This window comes from Vombatus ursinus, unplaced genomic scaffold (assembly GCF_900497805.2).
Source record: "Vombatus ursinus unplaced genomic scaffold, bare-nosed wombat genome assembly UNPS02010461.1, whole genome shotgun sequence".
NCBI lineage: Eukaryota > Metazoa > Chordata > Mammalia > Diprotodontia > Vombatidae > Vombatus > Vombatus ursinus.
In genome coordinates, this window is record NW_020950239.1 from 11,031,129 (window position 1) to 11,047,703 (window position 16,575).

A 16,575-nucleotide genomic window follows, 5' to 3' on the forward strand; every position below is an offset into this window, starting at 1 on the left:
GAGAAAATGGTGCTCCACGAAAAAAAAGCCCAGCTCAGCTTGTAACTCGATCATACAAGAGCTTTTCCTCGTGACAGCCGTCATCCTTTGGAACGCAGCAGAAGCTCTTTATGCCATTTCATCCCACAAAATATTAAAAAATGTATTCAGGGGCCTAGGTTTAATCAAATGAATCGTTTTTATGCTTTACCAAGGACATTCTTAAGTCAAATCGGCATTTTTGGTTTTCCTTTTAAAACTGAGAGCACACGGTGGTGAGGAATCCAATGACTCCCAGTACCATTGGGTGCCACCATCTGGATTTATGCTAAGATGTTTGCTGTTTTACCCACCACTACTTTTGTGCCATCAGTACAAATATCAACATACTTATTCCAGGATAAACCATGAGATTCAAAAAGGTTACTCAGCATTTTGAATATTTAAGTACCACTTGTGTTTGTTGCTAAGCATTCATATTAAAAAGATCTTTGATGTTTAGTTGGCACCAATACTGGACAGTACAAGCAAAATAGTAAGTCCTGACACATGTGTGTAGTCATCCATTTGTAAGGCAAAAGTACAATTCTGCAACAGAATTACTATGATTGGAATTATAGATTTGGGAGGGACATTGAGCTAAAGAGAGTGAAATTATATACACTCTTTTGCTGAACCTGGAACCAGGAGAGACCTGGATTTGAATCCAAGCTCTGAAATTAACTGTAATATAGCTATAGGTGTGTCACAACCTCTGTGACACTTAGTTTCCTTACATGTAAAGCAGAGATAATACTTGTACTTCCTGCCTCTTTGGGTTGTTATGAGGACAGGGCTTTATAAATGTCAAAATACTACATGAGTACATTGCTTATTTTGCTGGCATGTGGTCCAGATGCCTTGGTCAAGTGGAGAAATGTATGAGAAAGTGACTATACTATTGTTGCCTTGTGAATCAAACACCATCGCTCCACATGTAACACAAACAAATCCAGGTACACCAAAATATTCATGGTAGCATTCTTCATGGTAGCAAAGAAATGGAAATAAAGCAAGTGATTATCTAGGGAATACCTCAACAAAGTATGGCGCATGAATGCAATGGAATATTACTGTGCCATGCCAAATGACAACTAGGAAGTAGTCAGAGAAACACGGAAAGAGGTGGATGACTTGTGAAGGATAACCTAAATGAAAAGATCTCTGAAAGGAAGCTGTTCCTTGAGTAAATGAAAACCCAATAATGATCCCAAGGAACAGATAATAAAATAGATCTCCTTCCTCATGGCAAAATGATGGAAATTATTAGGGCAAAATGCTATTGTTGATTAATTGTCTTTCTTATTAAATAATTATTGATGTCTTATTTTTACATCACCTTCATTTATGAATGTCTCTCCCCTTTATTTAACAATTTTTGTTTTTGGTTACAAAGGAAGGTTCATTCTGGGGCTAGAGAGGACAGAGAATTATTTCTGGAAATAACTGCCACATAAAAACAAAAGACATCTATAAAATATTTATTTTTACAAACTTCATTGTGTTATATACATTCGAGTTTCTTTCTTTTTTTTTAAAGAAGCAGGGTTCTTTTGGAAAAGGACATTCTGGAAAGCCTTAGGGTATCAGTTAACTTCAGCCTAAATATATGCCACCATGTTGTAGAAGGTAGGAAGGTGGGAATCAAAAGAAACTTTAATTCTGCCTGGCTTTTAGGGTGTAATTTTCTCCTTTGTATTTAAGAAGGTACAAGTAAGTCAACTTTCCAGATCAACTGCTCCTCTATCCCATCATTTACCTACATTTTAACTTATCTTTTGCATCTATAGCAATCCTTTCAACTTAGTTCAGGTCACATGAACCCTTATTTTTTTGAAGTACAATTAGCATGCACAACAACTTAATAATAGAAAAGTGCCTTATCCTACTTCTTTGTATTTCTGAAAGCCCAGGCACAGTGGCAATCACATCACATGACTTTTAAAAGTTTTCTTTATCCCCCTCCTATTTTGGGAGAATCAGAAATTTCAAGTCCACCTAGACCAATTCTCTCATTTTACAGATAAGAAAACTAAGACCCAAATTAGTTACATAATTTGTGCACAGATAATAGGGAAGGGATGTGAGCCAGGCCCTCCTCCTGAACCACCATGAGATCAGGATTTCCCCAGAAGGGAAAGAATTTCTATAGCACCAGACTCAGTTGGCTCAACTCTGAGTTTACGCCCAGTCCAAAAGGCCCCAAATGTATCTAGGTGTTGGAGTTATCCTGTAGCTACTTCTATTTCTGTCTTCCCTCTTTTCGAATTAACCAATAAACATGTATTAAGTGCCTACTATGTGCCAGGCACTGTGCTAAGCACTAGGGATTAAAAAAGAAAAGCAAAAGACAGTCCCTGACCTCAAGGAACTTGCAATCTAATGGGAGAGAAAATATGCAAACAAATATATACAAAGCAAATTGTACACAGGACAGGAAATAATTAAGAGACAGAAGACACTGGAATTAAGAGAGGTTGGGGAAGACTTCCTGTAGAAGATGGGATGTTCATTGGGATTTAAAGGTAGCAAAGGAGGCCAGTAATCAGAGCCAAAGAGGGAAAGTATTTCAGGTGTGGGGACAGCCAGAGAGAATGCTCAAAGCCAAGAGATGGAGGGTCTTGTCGGTAGAATAGCCAGGCTAGTGTCCTTGGATTGAAGGGAGTGCGTGCTGGGGAATAAGGTATAAGAAGATTGGAAAAGGAAGAGAGGGCTAGGTTATAAAGGACTTTGAATGTCAAACGAAGCATTTTGTATTTGATCCTGGAGGCAATAGGAAACTTTGTGGAGTTTATTTTATTATGGATTGTGTGTGTGTGTGTGTGTGTGTGTGTGATGATTAGATTGGCATTTTGGGAAGATCACTTTAGTGGCTGAATGGAGGATGGATTGGGGAAGGGAGGGATTTGAGGCAGGCAGACCCACCAGCAGGCTATTACAACAGTCCAACGATGAGGGCCTACACCATGGTGGTGGCAGTGTCCAAGGAAAGAGGGAATATCCAAGTGGGGTTGCAAAGGTGAGCCAGATAGGCCTTGGCAACAGCTGCTGCCAACAGTGGTGTGAAAGTTAGTGAGGAATCCAGGATGGCTCACTGGTCATGAGCCCAAGGAGCTAGGAGGACGGTGTTGCCCTCTATAGAAATAGGGAAGGGAGGAAAGGTTTAGCAGGAAAGATAACGAATTCTGTTTTGGACTTACTGAGTTTATTCTATCTGCTGGACGTCGAGATTGAGATGTCTGAAAGGCACTCGGAGATGCAAGGTTGGAGGGCAGCAGAGAGACTGAAGCAGGAAAGGCAGATTTGAGAATCATCAGCATAGAGATGGTAATTAAAACCATGGGAGCTGATGAGATCTCCAGGTGAAGCATACTTTCTTATGTTGTTTTAAAGGGAACAGACTAACAGCCATCATAGAATTAGGGCAGTAATCAGTTTCACTTGGCCACTGGCCTGGCAAATCCCAACCAAAGTCCTATTTGGGTAGGATGGAACATATCCCTCCTGTAGATCCAAATTTCTCCAGGGATTAATGAGGTGCTCATTTGATAATTAATTTATAGTATAGTCTTGCTATGTTTACAGCATGTTGAAAAGAAACTGAAAGAAATGTTTTTCAACCAAAAGAAACTCAAAATTAACTAATCAAAAATATATTAAAACATATACAAAAACTGAAGCTTAGTTAACATGGGGTTTCTTTCCTTCCCATATATTTCAGCCTTTTTCCCCCTGCTAACTGTACTGATGAACTCTTAGCTGTTACACAAAGAACAGGGAACCCTCAGACTTTTTACATGCCAATTGTCTACAACGGCAAACCCTTATGGCAGAGGCAGTGAATTTCAGTTGGAAATGGTGCACTTTACTTTGTAGTCTTTGAATCCCAGCGATTGAGTTCCCCAGTTGCATTAACATAATAAACAGGTCTTTGATTCCCAGTACTATGGCAACTGGTTGGGATAAGATCAGAAGTCACCATGATTCAGTGACTTTTTGGAACACACAGCGCCCTAAGCCTAGGTTAAAAAAAAAAATCACTTAATACCTGGTTCGTGTTTCCTAGCTTCTTCCTAGTTGTTATTCTATATGTTGCTGATTATATTACACTGGAAAACAGTCGTTTGTTTATTTTTTTTTACTACTACTGACAGCTTAAATTTTTGGCATTTTAGACTACAGCAAATGAAAAGGAGATTACATCTAGAGGCCCCATTGTTTAGTCCCATTGTCTTCTCTCTGGCACGTTGCAGATCCAGATTTAGGTCAAGAACATCTTGGCACTGTCTGCCTTCTGAAAGACTCATGGGAAGTTTCTGAAGCTTGTGGGAGGCAGTACCTCCCTTCTTTTTCTCATGACCCACTTTGTCCACATATTAGAACAACATGGAAAGAAGACGACCAGAACTCCTCTGGTTGGCTGCAAGAGTAGGGTGATAAGGAAATACAGAGGACAGGCCTAGGAGGATAAGGTGATTGATTTTTTTAAAGGAGAAGAAAGCTAGAGGGAAGAACTGGTAGAGTGCCCTTATTGCAAATAAACAAGCGGTTCTAATTTAGGTTACAACATTTTATGTGTGTACCATTCTTCTTAATTATAGTCATTCTGCTCTGCATGTTTTGAGACAATACCCTTAGCATTTGATTTGTTTATCTACCTTTATTAAATTGTTGTTATTCAGTTGTTTTTCAGTTGTGTTCGACTCTTTCTGACCCCATTTGATATTTTCTTGGCAAAGATACTGGAATGGATTGCCATTTCCTTCTCCAATTGATTAAATATATACATATTATTTATGCTTATAAATGTATGTATATATTACATAAATATAAACCTATTTATATTTAAATAGGCATTTAAACATTGTGCTTAAATGTGTATTTATATATTTTATATATTTATATTTACACATATAAATATATATGTTTTTAATGTGTTGATGAATTGAATGGATGAATGAATTTTTGGGTCCCGGCTAGTTAGGCCATGATGCTGATGAGTAACTCAGTCATCACACTGGTCATGGTTTGCACCAGCCAGCTGTATCTTGGTGCTGGTCACAATATTTAGCTCACATTTCTATAGTGCTTTAAGATGCACCAAGATTGATAAGCAATTCCCTCATAGTATCTCTGAGATATAGTTCACATAAGTATTAAAATTCCCATTTTACAGATGAGGAAACTGAGAATGAGAGAGTTTATATGACTTGTCTATGGCTTTATTGCTAATTGTCAGAGCTGGAATATAAACCCTAATCTTGCCTCACTCCCAATTCCATGTTCATTCCATTACACCAAGAAAGCCCAAGACAGATGTGTATAGATTCCTTATTGGAAAACCATTATCGCTACTACAAAGGTATCACAAGTATCATTCCCACTGACATTAATAGTAATATCATTTTGCATGTTTATTTTATAGTGTGGTAAACAGGGCAAAAGAGAAATGGACATTTGGCAATTATCCTATGTATCTGATTTGTATATACCAGCAAACGCCTCAGCTTAATCTACTTAAGATCAAGAAAGGAAAGACAATTGGAGGACTTGGGTTCTAATCCTGGTTCTGCTACCTGTTACTTATATGACCTTGCGCAAGTTCTTTATCTGTAAAACGGCAGTGGGGGAGGAGGGAGAGATGACCTCTTAGGGATCTTCTAGGTCCAAATCCATGCTGTTTTGATAAAATCATTAGCACCATATACGGTATTTGAAGCTTTCTTACCAAGTACTTATATTTCCCTTTATATATTTCAGTATATTTCAGGACGATTGGCACAAAGGAGACTATATGATGCAATGAATAGAGTACTACACTTGGAGACTGGTAGAATTGCAACTTACTAGTTGTATAACAATGGGTGAATCACTTAACATCCCTGAGCTTCAGTTTCCTCATCTATAAAACGGGGACACCTTTAGTACCCACATCACAGGATTATTTCAAGATTCAAATGAGACAATGTATAGAAAGATCTTGGCAAACTTTAAAGTGCTATGAATATTTAAAATATTCAAAATCTGTAAAACATGCTTTTTTCAATATTATTATATAAACCTATTTATTATATTTGCAATTTATGCTTCTCTGCAAAAATGTAAATTATAACAAACATTATAATTTGACTAGTAATATATGTATCCATGTATGTATATATCTCTATATAAATATATATGTATACATGTATGCATGTGCCTTACAGCACACGTTCTGATGGTATTTGGATGAAGATCACTTACTTGTCCTTTGAAGTCTCTGTAGGTGGAGATAACACAGATAACTATAAGCAGATCTCTCAGCTAAGAGATCACCCGAAGGAACCTCACTTCCCAGCAATGGCCTCAGTTCAGAAAAACTCTGGTAGAATCAAGCAAAGTATGATGCTTGAAATGATCATCAGGGTCTTCAGCAAGGTGCTGAGTCCTGCTAAGAAATTTCAGTATAAAAGAAATACAAAAATAGTGGACCAATGGAAGTGGACCAGTATGAAGTAATTGAAAGAGTGGTCAACTTGCCAGTTTACAAAATAGCCCCCAGAAACGGCCAAAGCCCTTCAGAGAATGTATTGCAACGGTTGTAGTGTATGACAATGCGTACTGATGCCTAGTGATATTCCTTGGCAAGGAGGAAAAAGAGAGTGAGTTAAGTTAATAGTTAAGCAGAATATAAGAAAAAGATCACTTGCAAATTATATAAAGGATCAGTAGAATTAGCTAACCCAGAAGATGATGATTCAGGTGGAGAAGGAATTGTTTATCGGTGACCACTGGAGGGTCAAGGAAGTCAAGTGAGTCCAGTCTGGCTCTGTTCAGAGAGAGAGGAAGGGGGCTGAACCAAGAGACAACCCCTTAAAGCCAAATATTCAAGTTGTGGAGGTTCATGGGGAATGGAGGGCACCCATAAAGCCTGGAACTGTTGGTCAGCCTGGGCCACCCAAGAGCTCAGGAGATCACAGAGAAGCTCCAGGTAGGACTATCTGGCCAGTGATCAAGTATGTTTATGCTTCAGGAAAAATGGCTACTCACGCAACTCTATGAGGCTCATTGCTAGAATGCACGTAATAAGTGGCTGACACATAACTTTATTATGTGGTGTATATGACTTTTACTGTTGTATTATGCTTCTTTGATACATGTATGCGTGTCATAATGTTGTTAATATGTTTTATTCATTGTTAGCATGTATTATCATGTGCATTGCTATGTTTCTGCGTATGACTTATGTATTTGTTATTGTTCATTATTTATCCATTATATGTGAATGCATAGTGTTGTGCTTGGGTCTTGTATTACTAGTTTTACACACACAATGCTGTCACATGTGTTATCATCATGAACAATGTAGCTTTTTTTATATGTATGACTAGCTACATGCAAGTCTAATGTGACCATGCTGAATGAGTCATGTGATTGTACATGGTACTACGGTTATTAATTTTTATATACTATATTCACCGATATCTAAGTGTACCCTGATATACAGATATACATATATATGTCCTGATATATAGATACACATATACATGTATACGTGTATCTGTATATCAGAGTACACCAATATATAAAAATACATATATGTGCACATGTATATATGTGTGTATGTGTATATATGTATACATGCATATATACATATCTATGTATAAATATCTCAGAGCTATCTCTACATATATTTTGTTGTGTGTGTACATACACACATCTATAATATATAAATGTGAGTGTGTGTGTGTGTGTGTGTGTGTTTGTGTGTATGTATGTATGTGTGTAAAATTTGCAGGGTATGCAAAGTATGCAGGTATGCAGGGTATGCAGGGAGAACGTGGGGTAGCTCAAAGCCTGACAGACTTACTGCTGGTCACACATAGACAATAAAGAAAAGAATTTAGGGGGCTGCTGGGTGGCACAGTGGATACAGCACCAGCCCTGAAGTCAGGAGGACCTGAGTTCAAATATGGCCTCAGACCAAACACTTGACGCTTACTAGCTGTGTGACCCTGGATGCCTCCTGGTGGCTACACCTGGCTTTTAGTTTTGCTGTTTTTGCCTTACCTGCATCTCCTTATTTTCACGGGGGACCCAACAGATCTTGAGGGATTGAGGAAAAACCACAGTGCCTGAGGCCCACAGAAATCCTGTGGGATTTTTAAAAATGGTTTGAGGATCCCTGTGAGGTAGGAAGCCCAGTTAGGAGGTCATTGCAATCATCTAGGTGAGAGGTGATGAGGGCCTGAACGTAGATGGGGGCTGTTTAAATGGATCCAAGAGATAAGATGTGAGAGAAATTGTGGAAGTTAAGATGTCAATTGATTGGATACGTGGAGTGAGAAAGAATGTGGAGAAAAACTCTATATGAACCTGAGAAATTAGGAAGTTGTCAATGGCCTTGATAGAAGTAGGGAAGTTTAGAAGAGGGAAAGAAAGATAACGAGTTCTGTTGTGGACATGTTGAGTTTGAGACGTCTCTAGAATACCTAGTTTGAAATGTCTAATAGACAATGGGTGATATGGGGCTGAAGCAGAGGGAGAGTCTATCTAGGTCTGTGAGTCATCTGCTTAGAGATCGATCCCTCAAATCCAAGACAAGACCCTAGATGGGACCTGTGGCCCAAGGGGCTCCTTCCCACAATGAAATTTTATTCTGGATTCACATAGAACCAGTATTCATCCTGGGGGCTGCTTGACTCCAAAGAAGAGAATTTTCTTGTACTCTCTGGATCATCACTCTCCTTCCCCACCCTCATACTCCAGAATAGAACTCCAGGGGAAAATCTCTAAACAAAGACACAGACATGGCTCATGTCTAGGTCCTCCCCCACAGAGATGCTACATTTCATCGAGATAGCGCAGAAATTCTTAGATTCTCAGGCGTCTCTGCGACTTGGGCTGTGTCTGAGAATTGGCCACTGAGCATCACAGACGACTGTCCCATGAGAAATCCCCAGAGGAATCCCCTCCCCTCTCTGATGGAAGTTTAGGGAAAAGTTTCCAGGCCTCAGATCAGATCTGGCCCAAGAAAGGAGACAAGTGTGGAGGCCTTCTAAAGCTTTTAGAGCCTACCACAGATTTACCAGAAGCTCTGTATCCTGGAGCATCTGAGGCCATAGAACGGGAGAAGTGAGTTCTTCCTTTGAAGGGCCCTCATTTGCATACTGCTAATGCAAAAAGAACCCAGAGACTAAAAATGAATTTACTAGGCATCTCCTGGCTGTGAGCTGGTTACTACAATGTAAATGTAGTCAGGCAATAGGTATTTCTTTTTTTCTTTAATTTATTTTATTTTTAATTTATGGAATAAAACAAGCATTTCCATAACATAGTATAATAAAAAAGATGATTGCACATGAAACTGCAAATCTATTATGTGCAACTTGCTATTCCTTTTAAATATGCAATTAAATTATCGTGTAATTTCTTTTTTTTCCTTTTTTTTCTTCTCCGCGCCCATGGCTACCATTAGACACAAATAGGGATGTATATATGTAAAATTATCTACATTTATTAAGAGCTTATTGTGTGCCAGGCGCTGTGTCTGGGGATAAAAAGGCAAAAAATCATGGTCCCTGCCCTCAAGGAGCTCACATTCTCATGAGGAAAGGAAGGAAATAATCATTTATTAAGCTCCTATTATGTGCTAAGCACTGTGCTACGGCTTTTACAAATATCTCATTTTATATTCACAACAACCTTGAGAGGTAAATGCTATTATTATCCCCATTTTACAGTTGAGGAAACCTTTAAGTAACATGCCCAAGGTCACACAGCTAGTAAATGTCTGAGGCTGGATTTGAACTCAGGTTTGTTTTTTTTTTTGACTCCAGGCCCAGCACTCTATCCACCATGCCACCTAGACTCACCCAGACTCTATTACAACCCATACCAGATTCTACCAATTCCTCAATTAGCCTCATTTATAAAATGGAACCTCCTTGAGGACAGGAACTGTATTCTATTAATATCTGTACCTCCAGTATCTATCATAATGCTGAAAACATAGCACTCATTTAATAAATGCTTGTTAAGTGAATTAATTGATGTGGATTTGAGGGTACTATGAATATCACCAATCCTCAGCCATTAGTAACTGACAGAAAGTTGTAGACATTTTGATAAAAACCACCGTGTGGGGTTGTGGCTTTATGATCTAAGGTCTGCTGGGGTGGGTGTTGGGAAGGAGGAGGGTTTTGAGCAGCTGTGTAAAGAGGAACCGAAAGAACATTTTGTCTGTTAGAATAAAATGGCACCTTTGATGCAGGATTCAGGTTCATTTCCTCTAAGTCAAACCAGGCACAGACTACCCCACTGAGGCCAGAACTTCTTGGCTGGTCTTCCCATTTTCATCTCAGGAGGAAGAAATGGAACCTTGGGGTGACTTCAGCTGGAATTTCAAGGCTTGAAGGAACAAAAAGCCGGCTCACACTTGCAGCATTTTCGGCTCCAAAGGCTTTCCTCACAATAGCACAATGATTTAGGTAGTTCCTTGACTGATCAACTCAATTTCACAGATGTGGAAGCAAAGGATTAGGTCTAATGACATGTGGGGATTCTTGGGTCTTGTAACTCCAAGCCCAGCTCTTCCTTCCAATCAAAGAAGGCCGGGGAACAATAAGAATAGGCTATGGAAAGTCACTACCCCATGTCAACTCTCAGAGCTTTGGCTAAGAGATGCCGAGTGTTCAAAGAGAATGATTCCTGGTAAGGAGGAAGAAGGTAGTGGGAAGTTCTGTGCTTCTCATGGCCCAGGGAGGTCAGTGCCAGTCCACCACACAATAGAGAACCAGGCTGGGCATGTCCTATTCTTCAACTAAGATAGAAAGAGAACCCTAAACTATGTTGTATAAGCATTAGTGGGCAGCGGGACACAGTCTTCAGGGTCAGAAAGTCATTGAATGCAGATATTGGTCTTATGTCTTTCAGTTTCCATTGTATCAGAGCTGACTAATTATAAGGGGGCTCTGTAAAGTCTGGATTGATGGTAGTGGGGTACTTGCGTGGAATATAGCTGTGGGACAGCCAGGCAGCACAGTGGATAGAATCAGGAAGACTCATCTTCCTGAGTTCAAATCTGGCTTCAGACACTTACTAGCTGTGTGAGCCTGGGCATCACTTCACCCTATCTGACTCAGTTTCCTCATCTATAAAATGAACTGGAGAAGGAAATGGCAAACTGTGGTTACTCTCAGCCCCTGTCACAACGAGGCCCTTTACTGGATTAGTCCCTGCCCTCAGGGAGCTTACAATGAAATAGGGAAAGAAAACTTACCCACAAATGGAGATGTAGCCAGAACCTTCACCCCCAACGTGGCCCTCTGAAAGTTCCATCCAGGCATGTGATTCTATCAGGTTCCATCATCTCTTCAAATTCTCAGCACTGAGCCCCCATCTCAGACGAATTCCTGCCAGATCTTACCACGATGAATCACATGAAATCACATCAAATAGAACATTCAATCAAAAAATTTATCAAGAGATAAATCACAGACATTGAATTAAATTGCAACATTCCTGGCACAAATTCCAAATGCTTCCTGGGAGTTTCAGCTTGCTCCTCGATGACTCCCTTCTGGGTCCCCAGTCCAGCAGAAGCAGAGCCTGGCTGATCCATCTCATAGCTTGGGGACATTTTGGCAGGTACTCCATTTCTCCTCGGGGTGCTCAGCTTCCTCACGTCTCCTCCTCCACCACTCAGCCCTCCAGCTTATGGCAGATGTCTTCTCTTTCTGCCTGCCATCGCCATGGGCATTGCCCCTTCTCTCCTCCTGCTCTTGTGGCCCTGAGCACCATAAACCAGGGTACTACTCTGCCAACAAGGGAGCCTAGGGCATCACTTCCAACCTAGTCCCTGGCATTCTCCCTCTTCCCGTTTCCTGTTCCTCACAAGACTTTCCTCAGAGCTTTTCCATACCTCCTGTGGTCAGAAGCTCCTCGTTCATGCAGTTTTCTGTAGATGGAGTTCCAAAGAGAGCAGTGGACTCACATGGTTTCCTTACAAATATAACATAAATTTGAACACAAGAGGTAAAGAGGGCCGTAAGAATTTAGAGGAGGAAACAATCACTTTTATTTAGGAGAATAAAGGAAGGTTTCAGGAAGGAGAAGTAGCATTTTACCAGGGCCTTGAAGACTAAATGGTGGTCAGGAAAGGGTAGAGGAGAGGGAATGAGCATTTATTAAGCACATAGGATGTGCCAGGTGCTGTGCTAAGTGCTATGCAAACATTATCTCTTTTGATTGTAAGCTCCTTGAGAGCAGGTCCTGCTTTTGCCTCTTTTTGTATTGCCAGGGCTTAGCACAGTGCCTGGCACATCATACGTGCTTAATAAATACTTTCTGAATTAAACTGATTGGACAGGATTTCAACAGGTAGAGACATGAGAAGACATTCCAGGCACAAAGGCTTGAGCAAAGGCTGTGCTCAGGTATGTGAACTGGAGTAGGCTGAGACATGGCAAGAAAAGTATATTGGTCTTGGAGATGTTGTAGGGGAAACTGAATGGAAGAGAATGGAACACACGGGGAGAAAATGGGGAAAAAGAGTTGCTTGTTTTTTTTTTTTAACAGAAGATACACGTAGGTTAGGAAGATTAATATGGCAGTAGGAAGGACCAGAAAGGAAAGACACTAGAATCTGGGAGGCTGATTAGGAGTTTCTTACAATAATTTAAGTAAGAGCCAAAGTCAGAGAAAAATGGGAAGAATTATATGAACTGATACAGTTAAGAAAACAGAACTAAGCCTTTTAAGATCCCTCCAACTCTCAATCAATGATCCTATGATTTAGGAGAACAATATATACCCAACCTCGAGGAACTGTGGCTGGGGTGGTATACTGTACCCACTCCCTTATTCACTAAGGGGTCACTCTGCTCTGAACCTATGTGTGTGGTTGGGACCAAGGTCAGTCTTGGGGAAATCTGGCCTCTAATGAAAGTGTAACTAGGCCTCCTTTTCTCACATACCTTAGTTCATTAAATCCCTATCCTAGTATTCCAGGAGTAAATTATCTAAGGCTCAGGTTTAAACTCATTTCTCGGTTATCTCAAAAAGAGGGAATTGAAAAGTTATTCATTGTACAATATGAATCAGGTATGGGAGAGGTAGTTATTTCCTACACACAAAAGCAGTGCTAAACATTGAACATTTACAAGCACACATTTGACAAAAACAACCTTAAAACGGTATTTGGTAAATTAACTTCTAATCACTGCTACAATATGCTGGGAGGTTATTGATAACTAAAGCTCATCAGAACGAAATGCCAATCCTTTTGTTGGTGCAGAAGATTCCTTTGGCACCAGCTAGCACCACTCATTGGACCTGGGATCTCCAGATCTCTTAAATTTACAAAGTCTTTCCCAGCCTGGATATATCCATCTCAAGATAAGTACCTAAGACTGGGAAGGAACAAACAACGCAGAAGTAGAAAAGACATGGGGCCCCAGGGACAAACTCATCCAGTGGAGATCCCCTGCCCCAGCTGCCATAGGCAAGGTTTCCATGATACTGGGCATAGACGGGCCTGCCCTTCCCCAGCCCTCACTGGAAGTGTAGTTACATGATGCCACCTGGAAAGTTGAAAAGAAAGCCAACCAGAAACTGTCCCTCTTTTTAACAGATAGGACAGAGCTCCCTGCTTGATGTCATCACAAGGAAGAGCCTATTGATCACTCAGATTTTTCTTTGTCATACCAAAGCAACAGAGAGTCGGTGAGACATAATGAGTAGACAACTGACCTTGGAGTCAAGAAAAATTGCGTTCAAGTCCCACTTTGGCACAGGCTAGATGTGAGACCCTAGGCAAGTCACTGGCAACTCTCTATGCATATAAGTTGCAAAGTAGGTATGGGCACCTGGGAGGTGCCATTCCTTATGCTACTGAAATCATAAATCTCATCCCTATCTCCACCAAAGGGCAAAGTCCTGTCAGGGCTGGGCCATCACATGACCAGAAGCAGCTAAGGAGTTCATTATCTCCAAGAAGCCCTAATGTTGAGTCATTAAGTCTCTGGTGGGAAGTTTCCAGGGGAACTCTGGACATATATTCCCTGGGCTGGCCCCCACTGGTCAATTCAACTTCTACTACATATACAGTAACTACAGTAAACAGAAACAACACCCAGAGTCAGCTGAACTTTGATGAATTATAATGACCAATTCTGGTCCTGGAGACCCGATCATGAAACGGACTTGCCTTTTCTCATTGTGAAGGGACAGAGATTACTTATGGGGGATGTTTCATATGCCATCGGAGGGAGTCATTGTGTGGGCTGGCTTTTGTCTAACTAGTTTTTCTGTGTTACATGAACCAATTCAACGCTGTAGTATATAAGGAAATATTTCAAGGCTTTAAAAAAGCAGCAAAATAACTTTTTTAGAAAGAGAGAGAGACCTAGAAGGGGTGAGAAGTGGCAATAAGAATAAAAAAGGAGGTGAGACATTTTCTGAGGCAGAAAAAGTAGGGTTTACCAAATGATTCGGTGGGGAAGATGGAGAATGGAGAGAGAAGGTGTCAAAAATGACTTCAAGGTTATGAATCTGAGTGACTGGCAATTAAAAATATAAGTCAGAAGAGGGGAATTTTGGGGGGGATTTGGGGGAAATGGGTAATGAGTTCAGATTTAGATACCTTGCCTTTGCCGAACAGACAAGACATTCATCTCACTTTGGTCAGCCTCAATCTTAAAATGGAAGAGGCAACGTCGAGAATGAGAAGGCACAGGTGTAAGATTGGGATCCTGAGAAGAGTGGAAAAAGTTTCAATCAGTGAAGGGGGAGATTGAAATAGGGAGTCAGAGAAGCATGAAGGGATTGTGAGGAGGCACCAATTTCATTTGTTTTATGAATTTATAGTGGAATCAAAGAATGGTTTTGTGTCTTTCTTCAGGGGATACAGTGGAAAGTCAAGGGGGCAAGTAATTTTAGGGATGCTATTAATACTGAGAATGTCTTTGCAATGGCTGGTGAGGTCTAGGATGGCTAGGGTAGCAAATGAATTTAGGAAAAAAGGCTCAAAGTCAACTTCAAAAAAAATGAGGGAGTGGTATAAGTGAAGGGATAGGAAATGGTGGTTTGACAAACATGTGTGCGTGTCTATATCTGTCTCTTCCTTTTAGACGTTTTATTTCTTTTTTTTCTTATTTATGGTACACTGTAACCTTTATATTTCCTCTCAACATTACTTTCCTATTTTCTACTTGTTTTTTTTTTCCCCTCTTTCTTTGTTTAGATCACTCTCAAAACGTCTTTCCCCATCAAGGAAGGGGCTTTCCCCAACCCCAGAGTCCATTCCTTATCAGTGATCCACATTTTCCTTATCCAGCTTCCTCGTTTTCAGGAGTGTTCCACCCACTTTCATTGTCTCTATTCCGCAGACCTGGGGTTCTTAATCAGAGATCAGTGGGTAGAATTCAGACACTCCTGAAATCATCGTTATTTTTACTAATCTCTAGCTGAAGTTTAGTATACTCATCAATGATGATTTAAAATATATAATTCGCATAATTTTAATTTCATACCTCATCCTGAGAAGATTTCCATAGGTTTCATCAACCAAAAAACTTAAGAACCCCTCAAGTAAACCCTGAGTCGACATCCATGTAGATTGAATCTAGTTGATTCTTTCTTTCTTTCTTTTTTCTTTTTCAGGTTGTCCCAATGTCTAGGTTTTATTTGTCAGAACAGAGTTTCAGTAAGAAGTGATGTAAAGTATAATTGTTTTAGTATTCAAAAGGGTGAAACAAAAATTATATACAATTACGTTGCCTATAAATTAAATTGCTCATGAAGAATGTGCCTTCTTTTTGTACAATCAAAACCCAGTTCAAAGTAGCAAGGAGATGATGGAAGACAAGAACAGTATTAGCTGTTAGGGCTTGACTGTCCCCTCCCCCCAGGAGGCTTTGTTCACTCCGGCAGCCTCTGTGTCTACTCAAGAGCTGAAGGGTGAACAGAGATCTATTTCTAAAATTCTTTAGTTGCTTGAGGGAGCAGGAAAAGCGGCTTGCTGCCTGAGGTGTATATATGTTTGTGTATGTGTGTGCATACATACACAACACATTCACGTTATCTAGCAAAACATAAAAGTCTACCACAATATGTATATATATATATATATACATGCACATATGCACACTCTCACATATTTAGCAAAATATAAAAGTCCACCAAAATATATATCTACATATGTGTGTGTATAGACACACTCACATATTTAGCAAAATATAAAACTCCACCAGAATATATGTGTGTATATATGCATATATGTACACACTCACATATTTAGCAAAATATAAAAGTCCTCCAAAATGTATATCTATATATGTGTGTGTATATACACACTCACATATTTATCAAAATATAGAAGTCTACCATAATATATGAATATATGCATACATGTATATATGCACACACTTACATATTTAGCAAGATGTAAGTCTACCAGAATATATGTATGTATATGCATATATACACACTCACATATTTAACAAAATATAAAAGTCCACCAGAATATATGTATGTATATGCATATATGCACACACACATTTAGCAAAATATAAAAGT

The 16,575-nt window shown here is 39.8% G+C and overlaps 1 long non-coding RNA gene across 1 annotated transcript; it reads right to left on the reverse strand.

The window, feature by feature from the left end:
- Positions 1-9,818: 9,818 nt before the first annotated feature.
- Positions 9,819-12,003, reverse strand: LOC114037678. The gene is made up of 3 exons (XR_003568484.1): positions 11,921-12,003; positions 11,279-11,420; positions 9,819-10,407 (listed from the first exon to the last, which is right to left on the reverse strand). It is a non-coding gene; the product is annotated as an uncharacterized LOC114037678 (long non-coding RNA).
- Positions 12,004-16,575: the final 4,572 nt, after the last annotated feature.